This window comes from Numida meleagris, chromosome 3 (assembly GCF_002078875.1).
Source record: "Numida meleagris isolate 19003 breed g44 Domestic line chromosome 3, NumMel1.0, whole genome shotgun sequence".
NCBI lineage: Eukaryota > Metazoa > Chordata > Aves > Galliformes > Numididae > Numida > Numida meleagris.
In genome coordinates, this window is record NC_034411.1 from 14676910 (window position 1) to 14703090 (window position 26181).

Consider the following 26181-nt stretch of genomic DNA (forward strand, 5'->3'; position numbering starts at 1 on the left):
TCAGGAGAAGTCATTGCTGCTCAGGCCCTGACTTGTCCCACGTACACGGGGCTTATGGAAGGCACAGGAGGAAGCACCTTGTCATCTAGGCAGATACTTCAGGCAAGGACCAGACTCTGCCACCAGTGTTCTGGGCACCCATGTCCTTGCTCCTGGAGGCAGCAGGAAGGAGAGTCTGCTGGGAGCATTTCTGAGTGAACTATACCCAGAACGGTCCTGCTCATGGAAGTCAGTGTTCCCCAGTCATCCCCTTAATGTCAATATAAGACATCAGTCACCAGGCTGACTGGCAAAATCCTGTATTTTGTGCTTGAAGATGAGGGTCGCTCCTATGGAGTGCATCCCATTTTATGATGTTGTCCCACGATGTCAGAGGCAGATGTTGGTGGTATGGCAGTAGAGGTTGAACCTTCCCACCAATATCCTGTTACATTTTGTTGCTGTGTGACACATGGCAGCAAAGGGGCAGTCTGGCACAATGGCATTTGACATGAAAGTGCGTATGGAGAAAAGGGGGGGAACTGAATTCCTCCATGCAGAAAAGATTGTGCCCACTGACACTGCTGAATGCTTATGGAGACCGAACAGTGGGTGTCACACGGTGAGGTGGTGGGTGGTACATTTCAGCTGTCACAGGGGGTCACCTCCACTGGCGCAGATTGTTACAAGTGCAGCGTGCAGGCTCTTGCTCATCACTGGTGAAAATGCATAGCTAATGGTGATGACTGTGTCTGTTTTGTAGTTGAGAAATTTCTCTGTCAAATACTGTTGCTGCCCTCTTTTTATCTGTTGTTGTTTCTATGGAAAAAAATACGAGGCATTACTTTCTGGATGACTCTTGTAAAACAGGAAGTAACTTTGGGGCAGAACAGGTGGCTGTGCCAGGGGATTTGCTGTGCTCAGCAGCAGGCGGTTTGTGATGGATGCTATCCCAGAAATCTCTGTCATTTCAGGATTTTGTCAGGAGCCTGATGGAGGCTGAAATAGCTCCAGCAGTGAAAAGTCAGTGGAGGGAAGAGTTCCCACCCCAACCTCCATACCCAGAGGTGAAACCAGTTGGGAAGAGCTGCAATTTCTTTCAGTGTGGCCAAGAGAATCATTTTGTGTTCCCTGCTGGACTGAACTTGGCTCATAGCTGATTGTTGCTGTCGATCCAAATCTCCCAAAAGGCCGGTGTATTTTCTTGGTAATAAATGTCCCCCAAATGTTCTGAATTTCTGCACTCATTAGGGCTTAGGGAGGTGATTTGTCAGGACGAACGACGTCTTCTACAATAAACCAGCAGCTGTATGCAAAGGGTGAGGAGACATTTGTTGCCGTGAGTTGAGTCTCCTGTCAGCAACCAGGCCTCTCACCAGTCCTAGTAAATGTTTTATTGATTTAATATTAAATTAACTGCCTGGGCATAAGGAGTGCATTATTTTTAATGACATTCTGATATTAAGGACTGCAGTTCACTAGAATGCACCTGTAAAATTAGTATCCCGTAGTATTCTGCAGGAGCCATAAAATGCAATGCTCTTTGTGTGCAGCAATCTAAAGCTTGATGTGGGTAATGTTACATGGCATTCACTTGCAGCCTCTGGTGGCTGCACCAGTTTCATCTTGGAAGGCTTATTCCAAATTTGTCTACTTTGCTGTGAAAGGAATAAATGGAACATATGAAGCCTGGATCCTAATCTCAGAGCACTTTATCTAACCAGGCATGGTAACACACGGCAGTATCTACACAGGCAGTATCTACTTGTAACAGCAAGGCACCTTCTGTAGGAGGTCAGTGTTGGAGTCAATGATTTTCTGCTGTTTTATTTTCCCAGTTAATGAAAGAAAGGAAAAAAAATACAATAAAAATCGTCAGTCCAGCCCTAGATGAACCACTCTGGAATTTGGCTTTCTTTTAGTGAAAGAGAAAGAAGTATAAGAATGAAAACATTTACTAATTTCAGAATTCATGCTACTTTTTTATTTTTTTAAACTGGGCTACGAAATAGGCAGAAGAAAATTTTCACTCATCCAGAATTTTTTTTATTTTTTAACAAAACCAAAGACCTTCAAATAACATTACCCGGCTATAGTTCATTCCATACTTTACCTCTGTAAATTGGACCATAAAGAAAGAAAATAAATCACTGAGAGCACACAGGCTGTCTCCCTCTGTGTATGGCATAGCAGCCACCACTGCCTCCCTCCCACAGCAATGCTTAGCCTTGCTGGGAAGCATCCCTACAGCAGTGCATTTTGCTTGAGGAAGCACATTGTGGGTGCATCCGTGAATTAGTTTTATCTATTGGAGTCCACAGCAGTTCTAGGAAAGTCACTGGCATTCAGGAGAGCTAAGATCATGGCTGGTGGGGGACATTTTTGGTATGAGTTTTGCTGTGCAGTAGAAAAGTTACTTTGGGTTTTTGCTAAGCCCTTTAGCCTGTTTCTACGTGGTGATCTCTTGTTTTTATCAAGTTCTGCTATTCAAGTACAAAGACAGAATTTTTCTTAGGCCAATAACATGCACATTGCTGTTCTACAATTACCATCAGTTTCACTTAAAATTACTATGATTGCTGTTTTGCTATGGCAACCTTTTTCTTTTTGTTAAAGTGAGTACCTAGTAAACGTTGCATTTGGTTTTATTAAGGTTGTAAAAATGCCACATTTGAGTTGTGTATATTTTTTAACTCCCTCAGAAATGGTTAATTACAAAGCCAAATCTTCTTAAATGGCATTCGGATGGGGATTCTAGGAAATCCCATGATTTCTGAAGAGCTATTTCATTTTGATTTCACAGTGATGAATCACAAAGCTGAAACAATAATGAATACAAGACGGATCAGCAAGAATAAAACTGTCTTCTCAGTACTTGTAAGTACTCAATTATAAAAATAATAACATTAAATTAAAAGTTCTTAATGTTAGCAAGTGAGGTAGGGTGAAAATGTTGTGTATTTTGTCATTAAAGAGAGAAGAGCTAAGGGAGTTTTCATATAATTAAGAGAGTGAATTAATTTCAAGCAGCAACTACAGGTAGCACAGCAGTCTCAGCAGGTGGGTCATGGTTAGAATGGACACAGCAGCAGAATCTGATACAATACCTCTTCCAACTGCTCCCTCACAGTATCTCTCTTTGTAAATCTTGTTTGTAAAGACACTGATGTTCTCTCTTCTGCTTGTTTTCTTGGGCATACTAGTGAATGAAAATCATGTTTTATTACTCCTAAGGGAAATGTTGACAAGAAGTGATTGTTTTTGTTGTGATTTTCCACAGAAAATACAGGAATACAGGTTTCCTTTAAAAAGAAAAAAAAAGAAAATTTCACTGAACTTACTTTTTCCTTTTTTTACATCAATTTTTCCAGGGAAAAATAAAAAAGGCAACATAGAAAATTGAATCATATCTTAAAAAACATCAAACGTTGTGCGCAGATATCATTGATTCAGTAGGCATAGTTTCTCTAGGAAGTCTCAGAAGAAAAAAGTTCTGTGAGAGATCCTTTGAGCTATAATAGTTGTGACCAAATTATAACGAATTTATCAGAAGGCTACTCAGCACCTTTCCATGGCTCTGAACCTCCATGGGCATAGAGAAAGCCATGTAAAGTGGATCTGTGTTAAGGCTTCTTCTCACATCAGTAGGTATTAGATAGAATCATTGAGGTTGGAAAGGACCCTTCAGATCAACACGAGCCGTCAGCATAACGCTACCAAGTCCGTGAAGCCAACCTCTAATTTTTTGTATCATAATGTTAGTGTTGCTCTGTCCACTTTTCTACCCGCTTTCCCTCATGTTGTTTATGACACTAATTCGCCACCTTTCTTTTAACATTCAGATGTGAACACTTTGCAGGAGGGCACAAGTTTTGCATTTTGAGCCATTTCCACAGACTTTGCAAAGATACAACAGCTTAGCACTAGCCTTAGGAGCTCTTTGTGTGACTAACCTGTCCATATTGTGCTGGCTCTCAGCTCAGCTTTGAGACTGAGGATTAGAAAATTGTACCAAAAAGGTGGGTGACTGTTGGGGGATGGTTTTTTAGTTGACTGTTGGGGGATGGTTTTTTAGTTGACAAATATAGATAATTCATTGCCTGAGCAACTTGAGTTGAAGGAATCAAACCATACTTTTTTCAAAGGATGTGGTGGATTTACTTATTCCTGGTTCTGTGTTTGATTTACTACCACATGATTTCATTAAATAAGAACTTCACATGAAGATTCTTGCCAAACAACTTCAGGCAAGGCCTGTATTCCACAAATCCCTAAATTTGAGGGTGGTGGGTGGGGGAGTCATCGTATTTTTCTAGCAGATGTCTGTGCTGCCTGTGGACTGGAGTTTGGGGTGGTTTGTTATTACTGCTGTTGCTTTAAAACCCTTGTAAAATGATGCTTATTTTCCTCCCATTAGATAATGAATTTGAATTTTTCCATCCAGTAAAGATGATGATAACTTTAATACATATTAATTCTCTAATTAATCACAACATTGGAAGGAATAAAGAAGAAACCTTCAAACAGGCAGTATTTCAGGCTTGAACTGATTTCAAATTCAGACACAGTTGCTTGGAGCTCCATCTTGCCCTTGTCCAATACAAGGGCACACAGCTCATGTTTGCTGGCATTTGTAAGTAGATAAAAGTGTGTAGAAACACACTGGTAGCTCAAATGTCCAGATCACGTTAAATTTTTGGGGAAGAAAATGAGAAAATGCAAAGAAGAAAATGCCAAAGAAAATGCAAAGGGATAAGAAGAAGTGATGTAAGTTGGCCAAGAAATCAGTTACACTTCTTGGCCCAGGTTCTGAGGTGGTATAAATCATTACCATCCGGCTTTGGTGCAGCCATTCTACTTCACAGAAGTTTTCAATTTGACCTGTTGTTATCTTTGAGCAAAGGTACTAACAGTTAAACTTACACACAGCCCCAAAGAAATTTAGCCTACTTTCGTAGGCTGATTTCTGCCCTCGAATGCTGTCTGGAGGACTTGTCCCAGTCCTCAGAATTAGGGTGCATGTAATGCAAACTGAGATCTGCTGAAGGTCTGGTGTGGAAGAGTGACATGACTGGGACTGATCTGGGTCTCCATTTCTGAGCGAGGCACTAGCTCTTCTGCTCCAGACTGATTTCTAGATGACACCTGACAAGGAGAGGTTTGAAGTGTTTTAGTGATCCCTATTCACTGTAATCATCCTCTGCACACTCTTGTTGTTCTGAAATGCTCCAGAGAGCCTCCAGAGACATTCTGGGAACTGTTCTTTATAGTCTATGCCAAGTGTATCTTACCTGAACCTGGGAGGCTGAGCCAGCACGCACAGCTCTCTGACTAGGCTGGAAAGGCTACCTGCTAGCAGTTAGCTCCAGTACTTCTTTTTTCTTCTTTATTCTACTGTCCTCCTTGGCCATTTAGGGTCTTGGCATCAGGTGACAAATGGCACCATTGACTGACTGCCATCCAGCAACCCATGCTGTTACTCTAAAACCAATTAAGTGTTCTGTTCGTTGTCCCAAGTAATTGTGTTTACATCATCTCCAAGTGACATCCAGAGTGAAGAGAAAAAATGTCCAAAACAGTTTAGTGCTTTTGGCTTATTGTTTGAATGTTTAAAGACTTTGCATCTGGAAAGTATTCCATTAATTTGTGGCTAGCACCCATATATCAAATCCATGAGCTTCCAAGTAAACAGCTGTCACTGGAGCTGCCACGGAGGGAAATTGGCACTGCTAGCTTGTGGTGAGCAGAGAAGGAACACTCTGGTGCAGACTAATTCAAGGAGGAAACATTAACCCAGATGTGTAGAGGACAATGAAAGAATTGTTCCTTGCAGCTCCTCAACTTTTCATCTGTATTAACATGAAACACAATTAAGGCCTCAGACTATTATGCCTGCTCACACACATACGTAGAAGTATATATATCATCATAGCCAAAAAGACGGGATTGCATACTATAACTATATACCATAAAACAGCCTCCAAGTCATGCCCTCAAAGCTCTGGATTTCCTAATATATCAAAGTTTTCCTTGTCTAGCTTCCCGCTAGCCATAGGAAGGGGTCATTCCACTCTAGCTCTTCCCCACCACGTAAACAGACAGTCTGGGCATGAGCAGGACATTTCATCTGTATACGTGCAGTAAACGGATTATTTCAATACTTTAAAGTATCAAATTCTCTGTGTGTGTGGAGCCTGGTTGGGGAGAAGCAGGAGACTGTGGAGTACCCAGGAAAGACAGCAAGCAGAAGCAAGCTAGAAGAACTCATCTAGCCTGCATCCTGCTCCCAGAGGAACACCGAAGACTCATGTTTCATTGATAAATAAAGCAATGTGTTCCACAGGAGGTTGAGCCTGCCTGTGGGTTGATCCTGGGTCCCAACTTGAGGGTAGATCTTGCAATGACAGCAACAGCTGCTGTTTATAGTGCACCATATAATGGATCGGCAGCACTGCTTGGATGTGACTGCAGCATCATGATCACTTGAATTGGGTCTAATCACAAACTCATACAGTCTCACAGCAGGCTGTTTCCCATACCAGTAGCAGTTGTGGCCTGGCAGTAAGTTGGCCATACCAAGCCTTGGGAATTAATTCAGCCTAAAACGAGATCCACAAATAAAACACAACAAGATTTGTTTTCAGCAAGCACAGTTTCCTGAGGCAGCTTCCTCTGTATCTGCACACAAGACGAGGATTGTGTGTGTGAGGAATAGAGGAGACTGTCCGTGTTGGTCACCACCAGTTCTTAGGTTGATTCAATCACATAGCCGTCCTCTGGTTGGCACTTATCTGCAAAAAAAATGAGGAGCCAAATTCATGCTTTCCTCATGAAAGACATGATAGAGGAAGGATCTGTCCAGACACTGGTGTAGTGGGGAGACATGTAGGTGTTTGGCACAAAATTTGAGCTGCTTTGAGGCAGTTGGCAGTGCCAGTGCCAAGGGCCCAGGCTGGAGTTGTGAGTTCATGTAGAAGCCACAGTAGCTCAGAGCAGTGAGAGAATTCCTACCTGAAGCCAGGTGTAATGCTGAAATGAGGACTCTGCTTCGGTTCTCAAATAGTGCTGTTGTTGGCAGAACCAGTTGTTGTGCAGCCTGAGGCATTGGGGTGGGGGCCGGTTATTTTCAATTACATGTTAGATCAGTGTGTTTTCCACGTAGTGCTCAAAGTACATGAAATAATTCATTAAGAGGAATTGTACACACGGAAGAGGGACAGAAGCGATATTGCTACTTAGGTTTTCTTGAGAGGGATGGTACAGAAATATTGAAAAGCACCACACCACTGGACTTGGGATTTACCTTCTGTTTACTAACCAGCCCAAAGTGGGTTTGAACTGGTGACCTAAAGGTGAAAGGCTCTGTATCTTATTAGAATTACTGTGAACTGCTGAATGAGTCCCCCATGGCAGTTAATATTTGATTATGGTTCTAGAAAATGTTCAGCTTTTACAATTAGTGTCAAAGCAGTGGTAAGCCCCTCTTTGATTCCTGGGTGTAGGCTCGTGCTTTTCTTAACCTCACACATATGCTGGCATATTTACAGTAAGTGCTCAGGGGCTTGGGTTTTTTTATTATTTTTTATTATTATTTTTGAATTAAAAATGAAAGTTCCCCAGGGAAATTATGCAATGGGAAATAGCCACTTCAATAAACTTGACTCACACATTTTATTGATTATGGTAAATTTAATTATTCCATTTAAATGTTGCTTATGCACAAAAAAATTTATCCTTCCTACATGTTTTTTCCTGTTCTTGTATCCCTCTCTTCAGACCAAAAAAAAAAAAAAAGTGCTATAAATTATTTTTAATTTTTGGAGGAAAAATAATCAGAGCTAAGCTTCTCCATCATAATTATAAATTAAAAAAAGAGAAAACATACAATAAATCTCATTCAAAACATCCTCAAGTAGTACTACTAATTGTTAAGTAGAAGCAATTACTACTTTAAAATACTTTTTTTGCCTCTGCCACATATTATGTACACCATTTTTACTAAGGGAGACAATTACTGAAGTGCAGAAGTTGTTAAAAAAAAACAGACAAGCAGATCAAAATAGGCGTTTCTCCAACTCAGTGCTTTGTTATTTAGTATTATTCATACTCTTTGTACTCAATACCTAAAGACCTCAATCTTTTTTGGAGGCCACTGTGCTAGGGTCTTTAGAGGTGATGGTTCAGAGTAAAAGAGCTGCTGGTCCCTGGGTCATCCTTCAGTTTTAACCTTTTTTCTCTTTAAAAGAGATGTGACTGGGTTTGTTTCCTTTTTCCTACACTGCTGTTGCTGCTTCTAATCTCCTGAACCACTTCCAAGCCAGGTAACCATCTTTTTTTTTCATTCTTAAGGTTCCAAATAGTCTCTCCTTCCTGAGGGAATGTATTCATTCATTCCTATCTTACTCTTTCTGAGGATGGGGATTGTTCCCATGAATAGGAGTCTCTGAGACTGAGGTCGGAGCAATTCACTGTGGTTGCAAATTGGGCTGCAGAAAGAGGAATTACTATTCTCTAATACAAACAACCAAAAGTAATTCACAATGTTCATCTGCTTCTGGCATGAGGGGACTATTCAGAGCCAACCCATGCCAGCTGTGAGGCCTATCACGGTTTGTCTTCCTCCTTGAAGCTTCAAAATTGAATCTGGAATGCAGTATTTGAGGTTCTGAATGCTAATGCTGATCTGCTTTGAAAGCTGAAATAAGGCCAGGGTTTGCACAGGTCTTTGTTACTTCTAGATATGTCATTCATCTAAGCACTTTCTCAGGGCCATCTGACCTGGGTTTGTTTGAATCCCACAGCTAAACAAATGCTCATCTAGTGTAATCCAAGAGGGATGCATTAATTTCAAGGGAGCTGTACCTCTTCAGTTAGTGAGGTGAGCCTGGGAGAAGCTGGTGAGAGCACATGCATGCTGAAGGAGGTGCAGCAGGGCTGGGGCACTGGAGTCTTGGGCACTGCAAGTGAGAGGTGTCTCCCCTGTTCTCCTCTGGTTTCTTCTCCACTTCTTCTCCTGGTGGTACATTTGGCTGCCATCACTGTTGAGCACTGTGACCAGCCCCACACACTTCTGGATGTCTCTTCTTGGCAAAAGATGGGCTGAGGGATACTCTCCAGAGGCCTCAGTGCCCTTTCTACCTTCAGGTTTCCCACATTACAATATAAGTGACTCAACATGTCTGGAGCATCTCCCTTATGAGGAAAGGCTAAGTAACCTGGGTCTGTTCAGCCTGGGGAGGAGAAGACTGAGGAGATATCTGATTACTGTTTCTAAATATCGAAAGGGAGGAGGGAGGCACATGGATGAGGCTGGATTCTTCCCAGTGGTGTGTAGTGATAGGACAAGGAGCAATGGCCTAAAACTTGAACATAGGAAGTTCTATACAAACATATGTAAGAACTTCTTTACAGTAAGGATGTTGGAACACTGGAACAGGCTGTCCAGAGAGGCTGTGGAGTTTCCTTCTATGGAGATATTCAAGACACAGCTGGACACCTACCTGTGCGACCTCTTGTAGGGAACCTGCTTTAGCAGGGGGTTGGACTTGGTGATCTTCAGGTCCCTTCCAACCCCTGCAATTCTGTGGCTCTGTAATATACAGGATACTTGTCCCATGACTTGAGAAAAAACTATTGGATGCTCTGTATCTTGGTGGGTTTCTGATTTATTGCTTTATTAAAAAATATAACTGGATTTAAGTACTTACATATTTCTAAATGACCTATCTTAAAAATAACCACAATTTGATGTAAACTGGCGAGGTTCCCATGAGTTTAATGGACTCACTCCAGCTTGCACCAGATGAGGATTAGGCCCCAAGATTCATGCAAGCCCGATTGTGATGACCTTGAAAAGAATTTAGATTAAAGATGAGTTTGGAAGCAAACCGAATCATAAGCCTGACTGATTTAGTTTGTTTTTCTGGCAAGTCCTAGTTTTCTGACAATATGACCTTGTTACAATATGTTTTACACCAAATCCTTCACTTAATGAGCCCATTGCCACAGATGTCACTCTCCATGCCATAACTTCCCAAAACATTTCAATTTCCTTCCCCAGAACTGTCACCACGCTTGCTCTGGCTGCCGTGGGGAGGGAACTTAGCCATGTAGCAGATCCCAGACTCGGCTCTCAGCCTAGATGACATGTAGAAGAATTATTTTGCAGACGGACCAACCTAGGACACGTGTTCCCGCTGGGATCAGCACTCTGCTCTCCCCTAACAAGAGCGCGAGAGCTCAGACCAACAGCCAACTCCTCAACAACAAAAGCCTCCTTGTCAGTACCCAGACTTACTGAAAGCAGAGCAGAGAAGGGGATTTTTTGACAGAGCTGTGGATCAGTCTCACAAGGTCCAGCTCGTTACCTAGTGCTGTCAGCGATGCTCTGTATGAAGTTAAAAATTCACAAACTTGCTCCCTGCCTCAATTTCCGCAGCTTTGGGGATAGTAGTGTCTCCCTGTGGTCCATTGGTTCTGTGAGGATTAGTAAGCCAGGAGACACAATGTGCAGCTGCTATGGTGATGGTGATGATAAAGAGATACTTCAAATGATGTATGAGCTTGAATCCCATAGCAAGATGGAATTTTGACATTTGACTTAAGAGTTTAGGAATTACCCCAGGAAAGAAATTATCTTCTTCCTTCCCTCCTAAAAACTGAGTCCCAATCTGTTGCCTCTTCTAATGCTTTTCACGGTCTTGCATAATGATCTACATGAAAACTTCAGAGTAAAAAAGCCAAATGTTTCATGCTCTAAGTTCTAAAATGGAACAATTGCAGTGCTCTTGGCATTTTTCGTTTTCCTTTGGATGTTTTCCTTGCAAAGCAAAGTGTATTCAAAAAGGGATCTATTGGTGGGACTCTCTGTTTCAAAGAAATACGTGTGTATTCCTTATATATACCCTACATAACCACATATGGATAGTGTGCTTTTATGTGGCTCTTACTAAGTTTTTCCAACCATTTCTATTTACTGCTGCTTCAAAGAAGGCAGAGTCAAGTGGCCTGTGGAATCCCCACTCTCCCAGCACACACAGATCTCATGGTTGAAAGGAAGTTGCAATATTATTTCTTCCCATGCCCTCTATTATTATTATTGTTATTATTAACAATAGCACGTGATGATCTGGTGAGGTGCCTCATACCTTCAGCTCCCGTGGCTCCTGTGGGAGTCACTGATGAGCAATACTCCCATAAAGGTTATTTGTCCATGAGCTCTCCACTCCATGAGTGGAGGAGAAAGGTCAGGATTGTTAGAGAAGGAGATGTCTGGGAGGAAAGTGTTCCTTGTGGGTAGGGGACTCTGGGGTTCTTTGGGAGCAGGCTTAGGTAGAGCATCCTCTGCAATGCTGTAATCGTGGTTAGTGCTGAAGATGCACAGACACCAATGTGCCAACCACCTGTCTCATTGCACAGTGGCACTGTTGCATTTCTCTGTGAATAAGTATTTCCTTTTCCTTTCTCTATTTACAAGAACACCGTGGTTTCACAGGGGGGAAAAAGACTTCATTTTTCCACATCCCTTTTTCTTCCTTTAGCCTGTTTAATTCACTGACTAATTTTTTATGCTGCAAGATAGACTCACTTTTTAAGCTTTGTTTCTCTTTTCTTGTTTATTTTAGCTGCTATTGAATAGTTCAAGAAAAAAGCTTGAATGCCTTATCTAATAGATGGCACATGTGCATGGCTTTAATCACTTTGCCATCTCTCCACAAGATTTCATCACATTTGTCTGGAATTTCATCTGTAACACACACCATGGAGATGGTCCCAAGGAAAAGATACAGTAGCTCACTACGTGACATCCTTTCTCTTGAGATCTCATTTCCTTCTGCATGGCCCCCACTTGCCAGATTGGCAAGATGGGTCCCTCCCTCTGCCACACTGGTTTGACTTAATCGCTGTAGTGCCACTGAGAAACAAGTGGCAAACAGATGTATTGCTGAGAACAGCCCAGCAAGCTGGGATGGATGAAGGAGAAACAGTTTCCAGCAGGAATGCTCCTCCATACTTTAAGTTAGATTTTCTTGGAGAACTGAAGGAGATCGGGTTTTGTTCCCTCCATGTGATTCATCATAACTGGCAGTAACTCCCGTGGCACAGAAGGATACCAGAAATCTGATGTAAAAGTTTGTTCTCCAGGAATGCCATATTGATTTCTTAGTCATTGAAAAGGCCAAAGATATCTTCAGAGTCTAACACTTCTTGGCAGCTGATCTGAAGCAAACCTGGAGAGGACAACTGCATAACCTGAAAGCCCTCACCCAGCCCTGTTGGACCACATCACAGCAGAGTTTGTGGTCAGCTAGAAACCCCATCTGTGTCACTACAGAACTCAGGCATGTCTTTAGACAAGAGTAACTACTCGTGCTCTATCTATCCTACATACTCCTTTTTTGAGCACCTCCCAGACATTACCGTGTTTATCCTCTTAGCACCTCTGTAATTATCTCCCTTGTAACAGATGGGAAACAGAAGAACATGGAGATTTTGCAATTTGAGCTGAGCCAGGCAGGAGCTCTTTGGCAGAAGAAGAGGCCTCCCGAGGGGTGAGTAATGTTCTTTTGACAATCCCATTAGACTTCTGTTTGTATCCTTATGTACCTAGATACGAGCCCAAAATAAAGCCCAAAGTGTCTTACAGACAGCAGTCATTCTTTGAACCTGGATCTTCAGGGAGCAATGGCAAAGCTCTCGCCACTGTCCTTCCCAGTCCTTGTCATAATTCCCAGAGACTAGACCCAAAAAACAGTAGCATTCTATTTCACTTTGAAGAATCAACCCATACAGGCAATATAAACATCTTTTTAGCTTGACATATACACAGAAAATTCAGAACAGCTGCAATATTTTTGTACAGTATTTGTCAGAATAATTTTGCACACTCACTTTACCTTAACCAGTGTAACTGGCAGAGTGAATCGGATGACACTTGGCTTTAAATACATGCTTATGGTCAGCCCTGTTACCAGTAATATCAGTGGGTACATTGCCAAGTACTAGAATATAGCACTAAACCCCAATCAGCAGCAGTAGCTGAGTACAAGAAATGCTGAGTGGAGATGCAAACTAAGTGGATGTCCTTCAGGTGAGGCACATCCTTAGCTGAACAGAGGGCTCTGTGTAAAATCAAATGGAGCAATGGAAATCAGATCAGCAAGGCTACATCTGCCTAACAAACATCCTTCCCAGCATGTGAGTCAGTGGCAGGTTAATTAGGCATAGATAGGCAGGGAGCAGCAGTTATGACAGAAGCTTTAATAGATAGGATCATTTTCAGCACAATAATATTAATTAGCAATTGCGATAGAGGAACATGAGGGCAGGTGGAGCACTTTCTGTCAAGGTATTTTTGTAAAGAATTAGAGTGTATAAACACCCATTGTAAATACATTGTCCTTGTCAGGTATAATAAATGCCTTGGCACGTACCAGCCCATCTCACAATGGAAAGATAATTAAAGACACAATTGCACACTACTGTGTTTCTCCCAGATGCTAACTGTGTCACCAGAGAGATCTAAACAATTATATTTGGAAAACACTGTGTGACTGTTAATAGCCATTTCCAAAATGCAGACAGCAGATATATTATGAAAACCACTGTGAATATTGAGCCAGACATGGAAAAAAATAAAGAAAAAAATGTATTTCTGAAGCAAATGTGGAAATGTGAAGTGGCAGTTAGGTGTCTAAACATCCTGGAAGAACTTAGACCTCCAGCTTACGGAAGCTAAATTCAACCTCAGCCTCCAAATATTTACATATTTCACAACCATCATGTTTTCTTCAGATATATGTTCTTCTTAGAAGCTTATATAAGAAAGGCTGAATCCTGAAAATGGTACTCATGGGAAATTTCTATTCATGTCATTGAATATTCACTACTGATAATCCTACTAATAATTGTTACAAAAACTGTGTTATATGACCTGTTGTATTTTATTATATATAACACATATATTGCATTGTATAACTATATTACAGGTCTACATTACATACCTGTAATGTTATATTCTGGTAATTAAACCAATTAAAGTGCAGTTATGATCTCACTAAACCCCAGAAATATGAGATGTCAATCAATTCCGTTTTTATCTAGATTAAAAAAACCAAAAAAACGTTAAGTATTCTCATGTTCTTATGTCTGTGTCTTCATTTCTGACACATGGATAAACACAATCCAGAAGATGACTGCAGAGGTAAATGTGACCTGCATGCACAGTCTCCACTGTGAAGCAAACTGCTGCTGGACATGTATGCCTCTTTAGTTCCCACAGTACGTCTGAGCACGCTTTTCTGTTACAGTCAGAAAATTTAAAGTATTTAGTAATATTCCATAGTTCCTTACAAATTTGGTATAAGCAATACACAGCCCTCTGTCCAGTGTTTAGATTTTGCACATCGTCCCTCAGAGGACACCAGAACAACATAGATGAGCCGAGCTACCTCGCTGTAGTCACATGCCTTTTTCCCGGGTGCTGCAGTCCCTAAACTGGTCCCTGCAGAGTCAGCAGGTCCAGTTCTCTCTCTTGGCTCATACAGGCTAAGAAATGATCCTGAATTAACTCTTTTGAAGCTACCCAGGACTACTGTGTGCTTGCCTGGAGCATTATACTCTGAAATAAACATACTTGGGGCAGAAATATTCATCCTACTCGAGTTCTCCCACAGTTCTTATAGCGGGGGCAAGATATTGGGCAAAACCCCGTTGCTGGGAGCTTGTTTCCTGGGGCTGAGTAATGGCAATTTCGGGGTTTGTGCCTTGTATTAAAAAGAAGCATTTGCTACAGCTGTGTTCATGGTCACTAGAGGCTGCGTAAGAAAGAATTCAAATTATGCAGAGAGACATCAGAGGAGTGGCAGTGACACAGGATTAATTCAGCTGGGTTCTGGTTCTCACACTGACAAAGTGCTTCACACGATGTCATGCGCCTTGTTTCATTCAGCATTGGTCTAGTTCTGTTCCAGGCTGCTGGGGACAGCACTGCATTCACACTTTGTCTGCAGAGCATCTGCACTATCATCAGGCCTTGATCTCAGCTGTCATCTTTAAGGAGGACTCTAACATAAGCCATAATAATAATAATAAGGATAATATCAATGACAGACTAGTGATAGTTACCTTTTAATACGCTCCAGAAAAGCTCCACACTTCAGTTTCAGCTCGTCCAGAACTGTCTGTATTTGCATTGTCTTTCTGATGGGAGGAGAGTGTTGATGCTGAGCTGGAGACCTTGAGGAGGAAAGAATTGTGAATTGATTTTTCTATTGTGCCCAACAAGATTATGATCAGAAAAAATGAGGAAGAGAGGAAAATGTGGACAATATTGTTACTACTAGAATGAAAGAATTTGAATATAATCATAGCAGTTAGGGAAATGTGTTTTTAAAGACCTTGAGAGAAGTCATAATAAGAGTTTACTTTGTAGATCTAATCACAGTTTACAAGACCATATGCCAGTTCCCAGTGGTGTCCATAGGGAACAGCAGGACACCAGTAATTTTCCAAATGTGGCTTTCCCCCCCCTAGAAGGAGAACAAAACCAGTGAGAAGAACTGGAGTGACCCAGCCTCTGAACAGCTCTACATCTTTTGTCTGGGACGCCATCGTGAGTAGTCTTGGCTGTTGCCTGGTAGCATCAGGATAAATTCTTCTGCAGTGTGACTGGGACCACAATGGAGATGGAGAAACTCTGAGAGGGATAACAGGACCAATTCTATAGAGATCTCTTTATGCAACAGGGCTGAAGTGCACATACCATGAAATCTGATCCAGATATCTGATGAGCATTCAAGGCTCCATTGGTATTGTGGGTGATGGTGAGGATTCTGGGAGCCAGCAAGGCATTTGTACCTCGTGAAACATGCCAATGTAGAGAAGGTCGCAGTCTAAACTTGTAACTTCAGTAACCTTAGGGCAGCTTGCATACTTGGCCCACCTTGGTCAGATCCATCCACCATCTGTGTTGGGTCTCAGCATTGCTCCTATTACATTGCAGTGTGAGCACTTTCGCGGTCAGAGCACACCAGCAATGGGGCAGTTCATATGGGACTTTGTGGAATCACCGGATCTTCTCCCTTTTTTGTTTAAAGAGAGTCCTGGATGGGGTAACCTGTCTTTAGGATGAGTGGACTTATAGGAAAAGATATCTTGAAGGCAGTGAAAAAATGATGTTCAGCAGGAAAGGAACCTGTGGAGTCATTTGATCTCCTCTGCACGTTGTTCTTGGAGCCCTATACCCTTGCTCCACAGTGCTTTTTACCTCTATCTTACATGCTTTGTTTTCTGGTTTGTGATTGACATCAGCCTGCGGAATGGAATTGTCACAGATGACACAGAGGTTTGTGATTTCACCAGAAATTGATTCATAACTTACTTGCAAAGATTAGGGAGCAGACTAAGATCCACCAGTAGAAGCCAAGTGCCTCAATAACTTCCACTCTGTAGGTGCTAGCGGAAGTCTAGGCATTATTTGCACCCTCAGTTGTGGGGAACACACTGTCATTTCCATGAAAAAAAAGGATAGCTCATGATAGCCAAATCTTTATGAGGGAGAAAGGCATGGTATTTCCTAATGAGCTGGAGATAGAAGGAGGAAATTTTAGTCAGAGACACCGAGTGGTCATCTAAAAGCAATGATTCATCAGAGGACACTAAGGCCTCCTTTTGCTTAGTCAAATGAGTGCTGTCTGCCCTCCCTGCAGAGCATGACAGGAGCTGCTGAGTCAAACAGGAGAGGAGCTCCAGCCGGGCTGTGCTGAAGAGGAGTGTGCTGCTATACACATTACTAAGGATTGGTTGAGAGTCTTGGAGGAGAAAAGAAAAAAGCCCTCGTGGGAGATGGTCTATTTTTAATGAGCCCAAACCTCTTCCACAAATTAAGTGAAATATTTTAAAAGGAAACAATATTACTTTGGTTTTATTTGTTTCAGCTACTTAGTTACAGCTCCACGTGGACACAATTAATGGAGGAAATAGAGTATTTTATAAGCCCAGGACTCTAAGATAGATATTTTGTGACCATGTGAAATTCTTTGCTGTAATCACCACACATTCCTTGGGAGAAAGCTGTATATTGCTGAAAATTATTAACCTCACTTCCAAAATGTTGTGTCTAGTCACTGAATGGCAAAGGTTACAAACTGTCATGGCATTACTCAGTGATGAATTTTGCCCTCCGATTTTCCTTAAAGTCCCTGCTGTCCATTTCTGGCTCAGGTCCATTCTAATTCAGTTCAAAGTATTCCCCTGTAAGAAAGAGAGAAATGACCTTTCCACTGAAGCTAGTTTTATTTCCCAGATCCCTTTCAAACTCCCCGCTGTGACTTCATGTAAATCACTTGGATGTTCAGTACCTCATTTCTCCATTTTTTAATGGAAAGAATATGATTTCCCCTTTATTTGCCCATTTACATGATGAATTTTTCAGGACAGTGAATCATCTTGTTTGGGTAGTATCTAACACCAACTCATCTGATCTTTGCTAGTCAAAGAAGAAAAACAGATCAAAGTAAAACCTGAGGATGAATGTTGTGGAGATGAAGTTTCATCTGTGCCTTGCCATGCTTTCTTGGTGTTAGAAACAAAGAAGAAGTCATCCTTAGAAAAATAATAGGTTTTTGTTCCTCTTGGGGCTTCCTGAAATATCAGAGACAGGATCCATAAAATACCAGGTCTGGGCTTTCTGGCAGGAGGGAGTGTGACGGCAGGGTGTGATTTCTGGATTTCTGAATGGAGACAATTGATCAGTTCCTCAGATGATACAAGTCTATGTACTTCATTATCCAGTCATCCACTTCTCACAGGCAGACCTTGGTATTCTCCTCTTTAGCTCTCAGATTGGCTTTGCTGAGATTTCGTTGCATCAGGCTATTAGATGGAGGTAAACATCGTCTTGTGGATGCAGTAATCTGTGCAAATGTCCTGATAGCTAAGTACAGTGGTCGAGTAAATAAGCAAACAACCTCATCTCCCCTTCCCCTCTACCACACCTATATATATAGTTTACTGTACACATCACTCTTTGGGACCACGTAGGGGTGGTGTGAATCCATTAGCAGGGCAAGGGTGAGTGACTTCTGACTTCAGTGACCCTTAAAGTTAATCCAGCATTGTAGAGGCAGAATTAAATGTGATGAGCTCAGAAAGTGTGATAAAACCAGATTTAAGTGCACAGCTGGGCAGCAACCTATAAAGGCAGAATTTAAAACCATAATAAAAACTTTGTAATCTAATTACGACGGTAAAGTTAAAGGTGAGGTATTTGCAGCATGATTCACATGTACCACGGCTAACCTCTGACATCTTGAATATATTATGTGGTTTCTTCACTACAGGAGTAATTTTTGAGTTTCTCTCTCACAGTACGTGGTTCCCCAGGTTTTATTCTCAGCACTTTGCAAAGCATCTGCTTTCCTGTGCTTCTCACTTGAGGCCTCTCAGGGCTGCTTCTCCCCAAGCTCTGGGCACCCAGCACCCAGGCATGCATACAGGGCTTGTGGCAGGTGCACACATCCAAAAAATCACAGCGTGGTCCAAGTAGAAATCACAGCAAGAGCAGGTGTATCCCAAAGTCATTTTAGCCTATCTAGTCCTCATATCATCAGGGAGGAGGATGGAGAACAGGATACAAGGCTGAATGCAGGACATGATACCAGGCAGCCAGCTCCCATCGAAGCTCATGCTGTCATATCTTCATTACAAGTGACACCTAATTAACACCACCTCAGATATGCAGTCCCCTCTCTGATTTCCGTGCTGGCTTTTCCCATAATCAAAGCAATGGGAAAAACAGCTCCTTGAACTCTGCCCACTTCTCCTTCAGCACTGCCAGCGCTGTTGGTAGACAAAGCTCCTTTTCCATGGCTGGTGGGGTTCAGAGTGCTCTTGTTGAGACAGATGCTGATGATAACAGCCTTAGGTCCAAGTCTAACCTCTTTCACCAGAAAAACTACAAGAAGCTAAATAATTTAATATAAAGGTCATTTTCCTGGGTCCCACATGTTGTCCCACAACCAATGTGCACTACATATATGGGGACGTAGCAGTGAGGTCTAAGCAAGTTTGCTCAGCGTGGTAACAGCTGGGCAGTTACTGTAGGAAAAGCAGCTGGGAAGTTCACTCCTTTCCTTCAGCCAGCCCGTGTCAAGACAGAAATTTCAAGTCATTGAGCAGTTTACCCCATGTAGTAGTTCTGACTTCTTCTTTCTACATATCCAACTAGAACAAAAATTTCAGAAGAAAATCTCTTTATATGAAGTCTGATAAACTATACTGTCATTTTTGAACTAATAGAGCTTGGTGGCATTTTAGAAATCAAATTACATTTTGTTTTGTTTTGTTTTGTTTTTATTTAGCCAAAAAAGTTTCCTTTTAAGTCTGACTGACACGAGGCAATATTCCTAGAATGTTCTGTTCACAGTTGTTGTTTGTGGAATCAGCATCCCAAATTAAACAATGTCCTCCTTCAATGCCCTAGCTGATGAGGCCCCCAAAATACTTGCATTTGTGGTAGTGGAGCTAGTATAATTATTTAAAGTAACAAAGAAATACTTTCTATTTCAGAAAAAGAATGGTTTGTATATAGATTGAGGTGCCATATACACTTTTGTAACTCCTGAGATGACTTCATCCAAAACTCTCCTTCTCTTCATACAGCCGCACAACTGCACTGGGATAGGATGCTCCATGGAAGACAGCAGCTTGGAAAAGCAGTTGGGGTCTACCAGAAAACACCACAATAAACAGCACAAAACACAAGAAGGAGCCCGCCAGCTGCAGAAAGCCAGCAGGAGGATCAAAAGAGAAATGTCCCAGGTACAAGCAAGGTAAGATCCTACTGAGCCTAAGCCAGCAGCCACCCACTGCGTGCTCCAGTGGGTTCAGAAATCCCATCCTGTATGGCAGCTCCTGCATGCCTGAGCTCACTGACAGAGTAAGGCAGCATTTAACACCCTCAGTCTGCAAGGTACAGACAGAAGATGGTAAATACCTTGATAAGGAAACTGGAGTGAAAATACCAGCTTTAGGCAATCCAGATTTTATCAGGGAAGTATGCAGGGATGAGTAAGTACCTGACATGCAGATGTACCTATGCGCAGTGCCAGCAGTCTGCCAGTCCACACATCTGGCCTTAGGCATCACGCTCTCATTTTCACACCCATGTGATTTTGGGGTACATTGTGGAAGCAGATTTTTGCATGGGGTTCTCAATTACGCAGTGGCAGTGCCCAAAATGAATCTGCAGCTCTGTGTCTGGAAGCATCTATAGATTTGACATTGGAGAACTACTTTTTTGCTAAAAGAAGCTGCATGGCTTCATGAGGTTAATTACTCTGCTTAGCAGTGACATGCATTTCACAGGATGGGAATCCATGTGTGACAGGTGACAACAGGACGCTGTAATTGAAGGGCTCAGCAAAGTCCTGAAGAAATGAATATTGTGTATTGCTGTGTGAATGGATGGTATCTTCTGGCCCATTGCTGTCAGTTTCAGACCTAGACAAGACCCATGCCTGGTACCATCACAGTCTTTGCAACAGGAATCATGGATTCTTCCTGGGAGTGGTGCTTAGCATGGCTAATGACAGCCATAAGAAGGAGAGAGGCCCAGGAATGGATAAAGAATAAATTGGCTGCACTGTGTACAGAGAGGGCCAAACATGTTGGGCCTGATCCAGAGCCCATTGAATTAATGGAAAGGATCCCTTTGGTTTCATTGGACATTGTATCAGACCATTACAGCTTCTCAGGAAGTGGTGGAGACCAAGGGTAATAACTCTGTGGTGACTGGAGTGGTGTGTATTGCATAGGTGTGGGCTGTGAGGTTTTCATGGTGAAAACAGATGGGTCTTCGAGACCTGTCCATTTGGCCTGGGAAACCTTCCTGCCCCACCTCCCCCACCTTATGGGAAGCAATCTCCTGCGGTTTTGGTCCTCTAGCCAACATTTTGGTATGATTTCATGCAGAAGTGCCCTTCTCCCTTCTGAATTCCACCTCCTCCTCAATGAGGTTCCGGTGTGATCCTGAGATGTTCCAGACCAGTGACTTGAGCTGTCCACAGAGAAGGAAGGAACAAGGGCTGCTGAGGACTGTTCACCAGAGAGGATTTTTTGTTGTGGACCAATAAGAAAAATAATGTAAAGCAGGTGTTTCTGCAGTTGTGAGACGTTTATAAAAACCAGCGTTGTCCAACAAGTCTCCCACTCACATTCTCATCCACATGATATGGCAAGGTCTCACACGAAGGACTGCAAATAGAAAGTATCTCTTTGTACTAGCTGGCTTAGGACTTGCACTAGAGCCTCTCTCCTCTTCTGTTGTCTGTGCTTTTCTGTTTATTTAGGTGTGTGCCTTTGTTTCTGTTTTTACATTTAGCACAAGTAGAAAGGAAATGGGATTTTGTACGACTTAGGAGCCTGGGAGCACACGATGTTTGGAGCATGGGCCTTTATTTGTCCTCATACCACAGATGCAGGTGATGGCAGGCCAGATCCTCCACTAGTACAAACTGCCCCAACCTCCAGGAGAGCTCCCTCCATCTGACCAACGCATTTGAGGAGGTTTGTGATATCCAGAGGGGCATTTACAGGCTATACTCAGGCCAAGATGGTCTCATAAACCTCTGAACAGGAGTGAGAACTTGTAGCTGAGTAGCAGCAGCCATTTTCTCCGGGTGGCAGCTCCAGGAAGAGTGGATTGATCATTGCATACAGAGGTGCATCAGCAAAAAGTAGAAGCTGCTTCATTCAGGCTTGTTCATTTATTGGAAATGCAACTTTGGGAATAGTTTAGTTTAATTTATGCTACCTTGGAGAGAGGTGAGGAAGAAAACTATCAGGGTAATGTCAAGTCTTTTCTCAGGCCTGACCCTACCAAACACAGATAGCTTTTCTCCGTCTCTTATTGTCAGCAAGAGAAATCCTCATTGTGGAGTGAGATTGACCAGTACTGCTGAAGGAAAAACCTTTGTATTCCTCCTGGGAGAAGCTCTTCTCTGAATGACATTTGTAGTTCACTGTAAACTAGGAAAGTTTGCTCAGCATTGGGACCACTATACTGATTTATTCTAACTGAAGACTCTCCATCATATCTGAAAAGTCATGGCTGTCAGGCTAAGTCCCTGCCCCAGTGACTGGAAAAAGGGAAACATCACCCCCATTTTTAAGAAAGGGAGAAATGAAGAGCTGGAAAACTACGGGCCGGTGAGCCTCACCTCTGTGCCTGGGAAGATCATGGAGCAGATCCTTTTGGAAGCTATGTTAAAGCACATGCGAGACGAGGAGCTGATATGAGAGAGTCAGCATGGCTTCACCAAGGGCAGATTGTGCCTGACCAGTCTGGTGGCCTTTCAATATGGAGTGATGACATCGGTGGACAAAGGCACAGCATGGCAAGGGGGTTCGAACTAGGAGATTTTTAGGGTCCCTTCCAAGCCAAGCCATTCTATGATTCTATGAAGACCTACCTCAGTTTCCCTTCACATCACATCATATTCCTTATAATCCACATCTGTATTTCCAATCATCCATCAGCAAAGGAGCCACTCCCCAGTCTTTCATTAAAGCCTATCAGTTCTTAAACAGCTGATCTCCAGCTGTATTCATGTAGACTTCCGTCCCCTTTCTGTGCACACTACTGACAGTGTGAGCGAAGGAATTCACGCTGGTGGTGGTGCCACTGCACACACTGCAATGGTGCCAATCTTGGCTCTGGCTGAACTGTTGTTTTAGGTACATAGCAAGTTGTGACTACAACAGCCAGCATCCTAAACATAATCTCTCACTCTTCCTGATAATAGCACGCTTCTATCCCTGTTTTAAAAAGAGCTGGCACTGGAAAACGCCGCTGAACTTCCTGTGTGAGGTAAGGGTCAGGGTACAGCTGGATGAATTTCCTAGCAGAGAGGTTTTGCAGCATCTTGGCAATTGTACCGAAGCACAGCTAGAGAATGCCTGGGCCCTGCCTTCCAGTCCTCTTTTTAACCATACTGGCTTGTTTACGTTTGGGTGGTAGATGGGTGGATCCCTTACTCCAGTTTTTGGCTTGTATCTGTCTACTTGGATGTCAACGTAAACTGCTGCAATTATATCATAATCGAGTCCTGCTATAGGAAATGATTAGTCTGTTCATTTTCCATAAATACTGGCTGGCTTCATCTGGCAGTGGCTGGGAATTGTCATGGCAGATATAAAAACCCAGAGAATACGAGGATTCATAACTTCATGTGAGTTATGGTGTTTCCCAGGTGACAAAATCTAACAAGACTATGGTATTAAATTTAGACATAAACAGGATGCCAGAGGAGAAATGTCAGCTTTCATGCTGGGATTCAGATAGTTGTAGAGAAAGCACAGGTATTTTGACACAAGGGCGGTCTTGCTATCCTGTTTCAGTCAGGAAGTTAATTTCTTACTAAAGTAAGTCCCACTCTAATGGAGGAATTGTAAAATTTCAGATTAAAGTTTAGAAACATCCAGGCTTTACAATTATATGGCACTTCCAATTCCTACCTTTCCACTACAGCAACCTTTGCTCTTCCGTACCCGCTGCTTCCAGTGGGTGGAACTGAATATAAAATGTAGCCAGCGTATTAACTTCAAGGCTATTTATTCTACAAGTGAGCTCTAATTCCAAATTACACTGATGCCAACTTTTTTTTATCCCCTAGGACTCAGGCATACAACACACTTTCCTTTACTGGAGCTCATCATTCCATAACTCCAGAAATTGCAATATAAACTTTGGCTACTATGCACACTTCAACTTGAAAACACAGCAGTGATCTGGGATTTTAATTCAAGCAAATTTGAAAGTGGATTAGAAATAGGATCCAGCTGCATCTCTAATAGTCAAAAGACAAATTAGCAGAATACTGAAGCTGAAATGAACTCTGTCTTTCTTTTAGTTCCCCCCCTCCCCCCTTTTGCTTTAGAAGGAGAAACATACAGACCAAGAATACCGTAATTAAATTGTCATTTGTTCCTTACCTTGGTAGAAGCTTTCACCAGCTGAGTACATCTCAGTTTCCATTCCAAGCATTTACCTACAGCACAGGGTTGGAGGAGGAGGGGTTATTACTTGTTTTAAGAAATTAGAAATCAGAGGCACGCACAGACTGTCTGTTTTAGTCTTCAGAAAACGTGTTGCCAGGCTCTACAGGTTATACATCATTAGTGCACAGAATGTCCAGGAGAGCCCAAAGCTTGTGCAGGTGTGTTGGCAAAGCTCACACCACTTCCCTCCCTCTTCCCTCTCCGCTGCACTTCCAGCAAGCCAATACTTGAAACTCAATGCGGCAGAATCGCAAAGAGCTCTTCTGAAATTTGTTAGCTCGAAGCTCACCCAGCAGACGTGACTGTGAGATGGCGCGTGGAACCTGGAAAGGACTCACTGGAAAAACAAAACCATTGAGTCAAAAGCTTAGTGTGTTTTTCCATGATCATATGAAAAAAAGTGCATGTGTGTTTTTTTAAGCACTTTCAGATATTAGAAGTTTAGTGAACACAGAGACAGTTTCTTCTGTTTTTTTTCTTTTCCCCTGCCCTTGAACTTTCGGGAGGACTATAGGGAATATATTCCAGCCTGTTTTCAATGACCCATTCATACGGTGGTTTTATTTCAGCTTTTCCCAAAAGGGAACAAGCTTCATTCTATCTCTGCTCCTGGCATTAGCTGCCATTATTTGTGCATCCCACTCAGATAATAAAGTGGATGGCATCTGAAAATAATTATACATGCAGCTCTTCCCTCGCTTCCAAGACAGAGACAGAAGCTGGGAAAGGAGCCTTTGCATATTCAGCACTTGTTATAGAAATGAAATATAGTGCTGTGTGTTATTACTGTATCCTGAAACCTCGCATTCAGCAGCAGTTTTCTTTTGGCTCTGGCCACACAGCACCTGATCACAAAGCTAATCATCTTTAGTGTCTTTCCTAGCTGTGTTAGGTAAGTTGCCCTGTCTGCCCTGTCTGTCTACATGCCAAAGGGTGAGAACTGTCAAATGGGTCGCAAATGTAACAGCAGCGTCTGTGGCCTCCCTTAGGGAGGAAGGATCTAGCTGTGTCCAGTATCATCCTTTGTTTAGAGGACAGCACCACAGTTGCATTTTTACAGCCAGATGTCCTGGTCTCAAGCAAGAGGATGGTGACAAGTGGGTGGCCTGTGCAGGGTGTGGTGTCTGTCTGTAGTATGGAATGAGACTTTCAGTGAAAATCATGTTCAATCCCAAGTTAAAATGGTGAGGCTCTGTCCTTATACTCTTCATGGCAAAGTCACCTTTAGATGTTCATAGGACTGTCGCTGCCAGGTGACTTGATTCAGGTTCTCCATAACCTTACAGAGTTCTATCAGCCAGGAAAGTAAATGAGCCATCTAATTTTAGAAGATATTTAATGACTATTTTAGGAAGTTTGTAGCTTCAGCCTCTCTTCTTGTAATGGCTAAGATAAACCACTGGCATGAACCTGAACATTTTCCCTTTGGCCTCCACAAACAGCAGCTGCATCAGGTACCAAGACTGGGCCTCTAAACTGAGCAGGTGGCAGAAGGGAGAGGCACAGATTTTGCCAGGGCAAGTTGAAGCTGCAGAGTAAGGCTTTCTCTTTTTAGACCTTCAGTTCTGGAGAAACTGTGCAGTACTGTCACAATGGGAACTCGATCCTGGCTGTAGCCCTAGACAGTGCCTGTAACACTGCTTTTACTGATCTTTCTTTCTTAAGAGTCTCATCATGGCCTCCACTGAAGATGATAGGTGAGGTGGACCCAATGTGGTTCCTCCTGAATATTTAATGTACGCTTTTCTCTCTTTCACTGTAGAGCCGGGAGGAATGACATGACTACAGCCAGGAAAACCTCTAATGTCTGCAAGAGCTAGAAGCTGGAGACAGTGGGAGTTTGGCATCTGCCTCCCCAGGAATGAGCTGAAGACATCAAGCAACTCCCTGCTCCCAGTTGCTGTGTGCCAGCAGAGCTATTTCAAGTATCTAGAAAGCAACAATTACAAGTGAGCAATTATTTTTTGCCACTACTAGAGGGTCTCTTTTATCTCCTGATCTAGGCAGCCAGAAGTGTTTGTTCATGGCCTGCTCCATTGTCCATCCCCAGCTTTTTTCCATGGTAGTACGTTGTTTGTGAAGTTGTTTAAATCCTCCTGCCAGCCCCAACAATGCTTCACACAAACCCAGCATGTCAGGAGC

The 26181-nt window shown here is 42.5% G+C and overlaps 1 long non-coding RNA gene across 1 annotated transcript; it reads right to left on the reverse strand.

Moving 5' to 3' along the window:
• On the reverse strand, positions 2025-24711 carry LOC110396668. The gene is made up of 3 exons (XR_002437154.1): positions 23974-24711; positions 15106-15216; positions 2025-6770 (listed from the first exon to the last, which is right to left on the reverse strand). It is a non-coding gene; the product is annotated as an uncharacterized LOC110396668 (long non-coding RNA).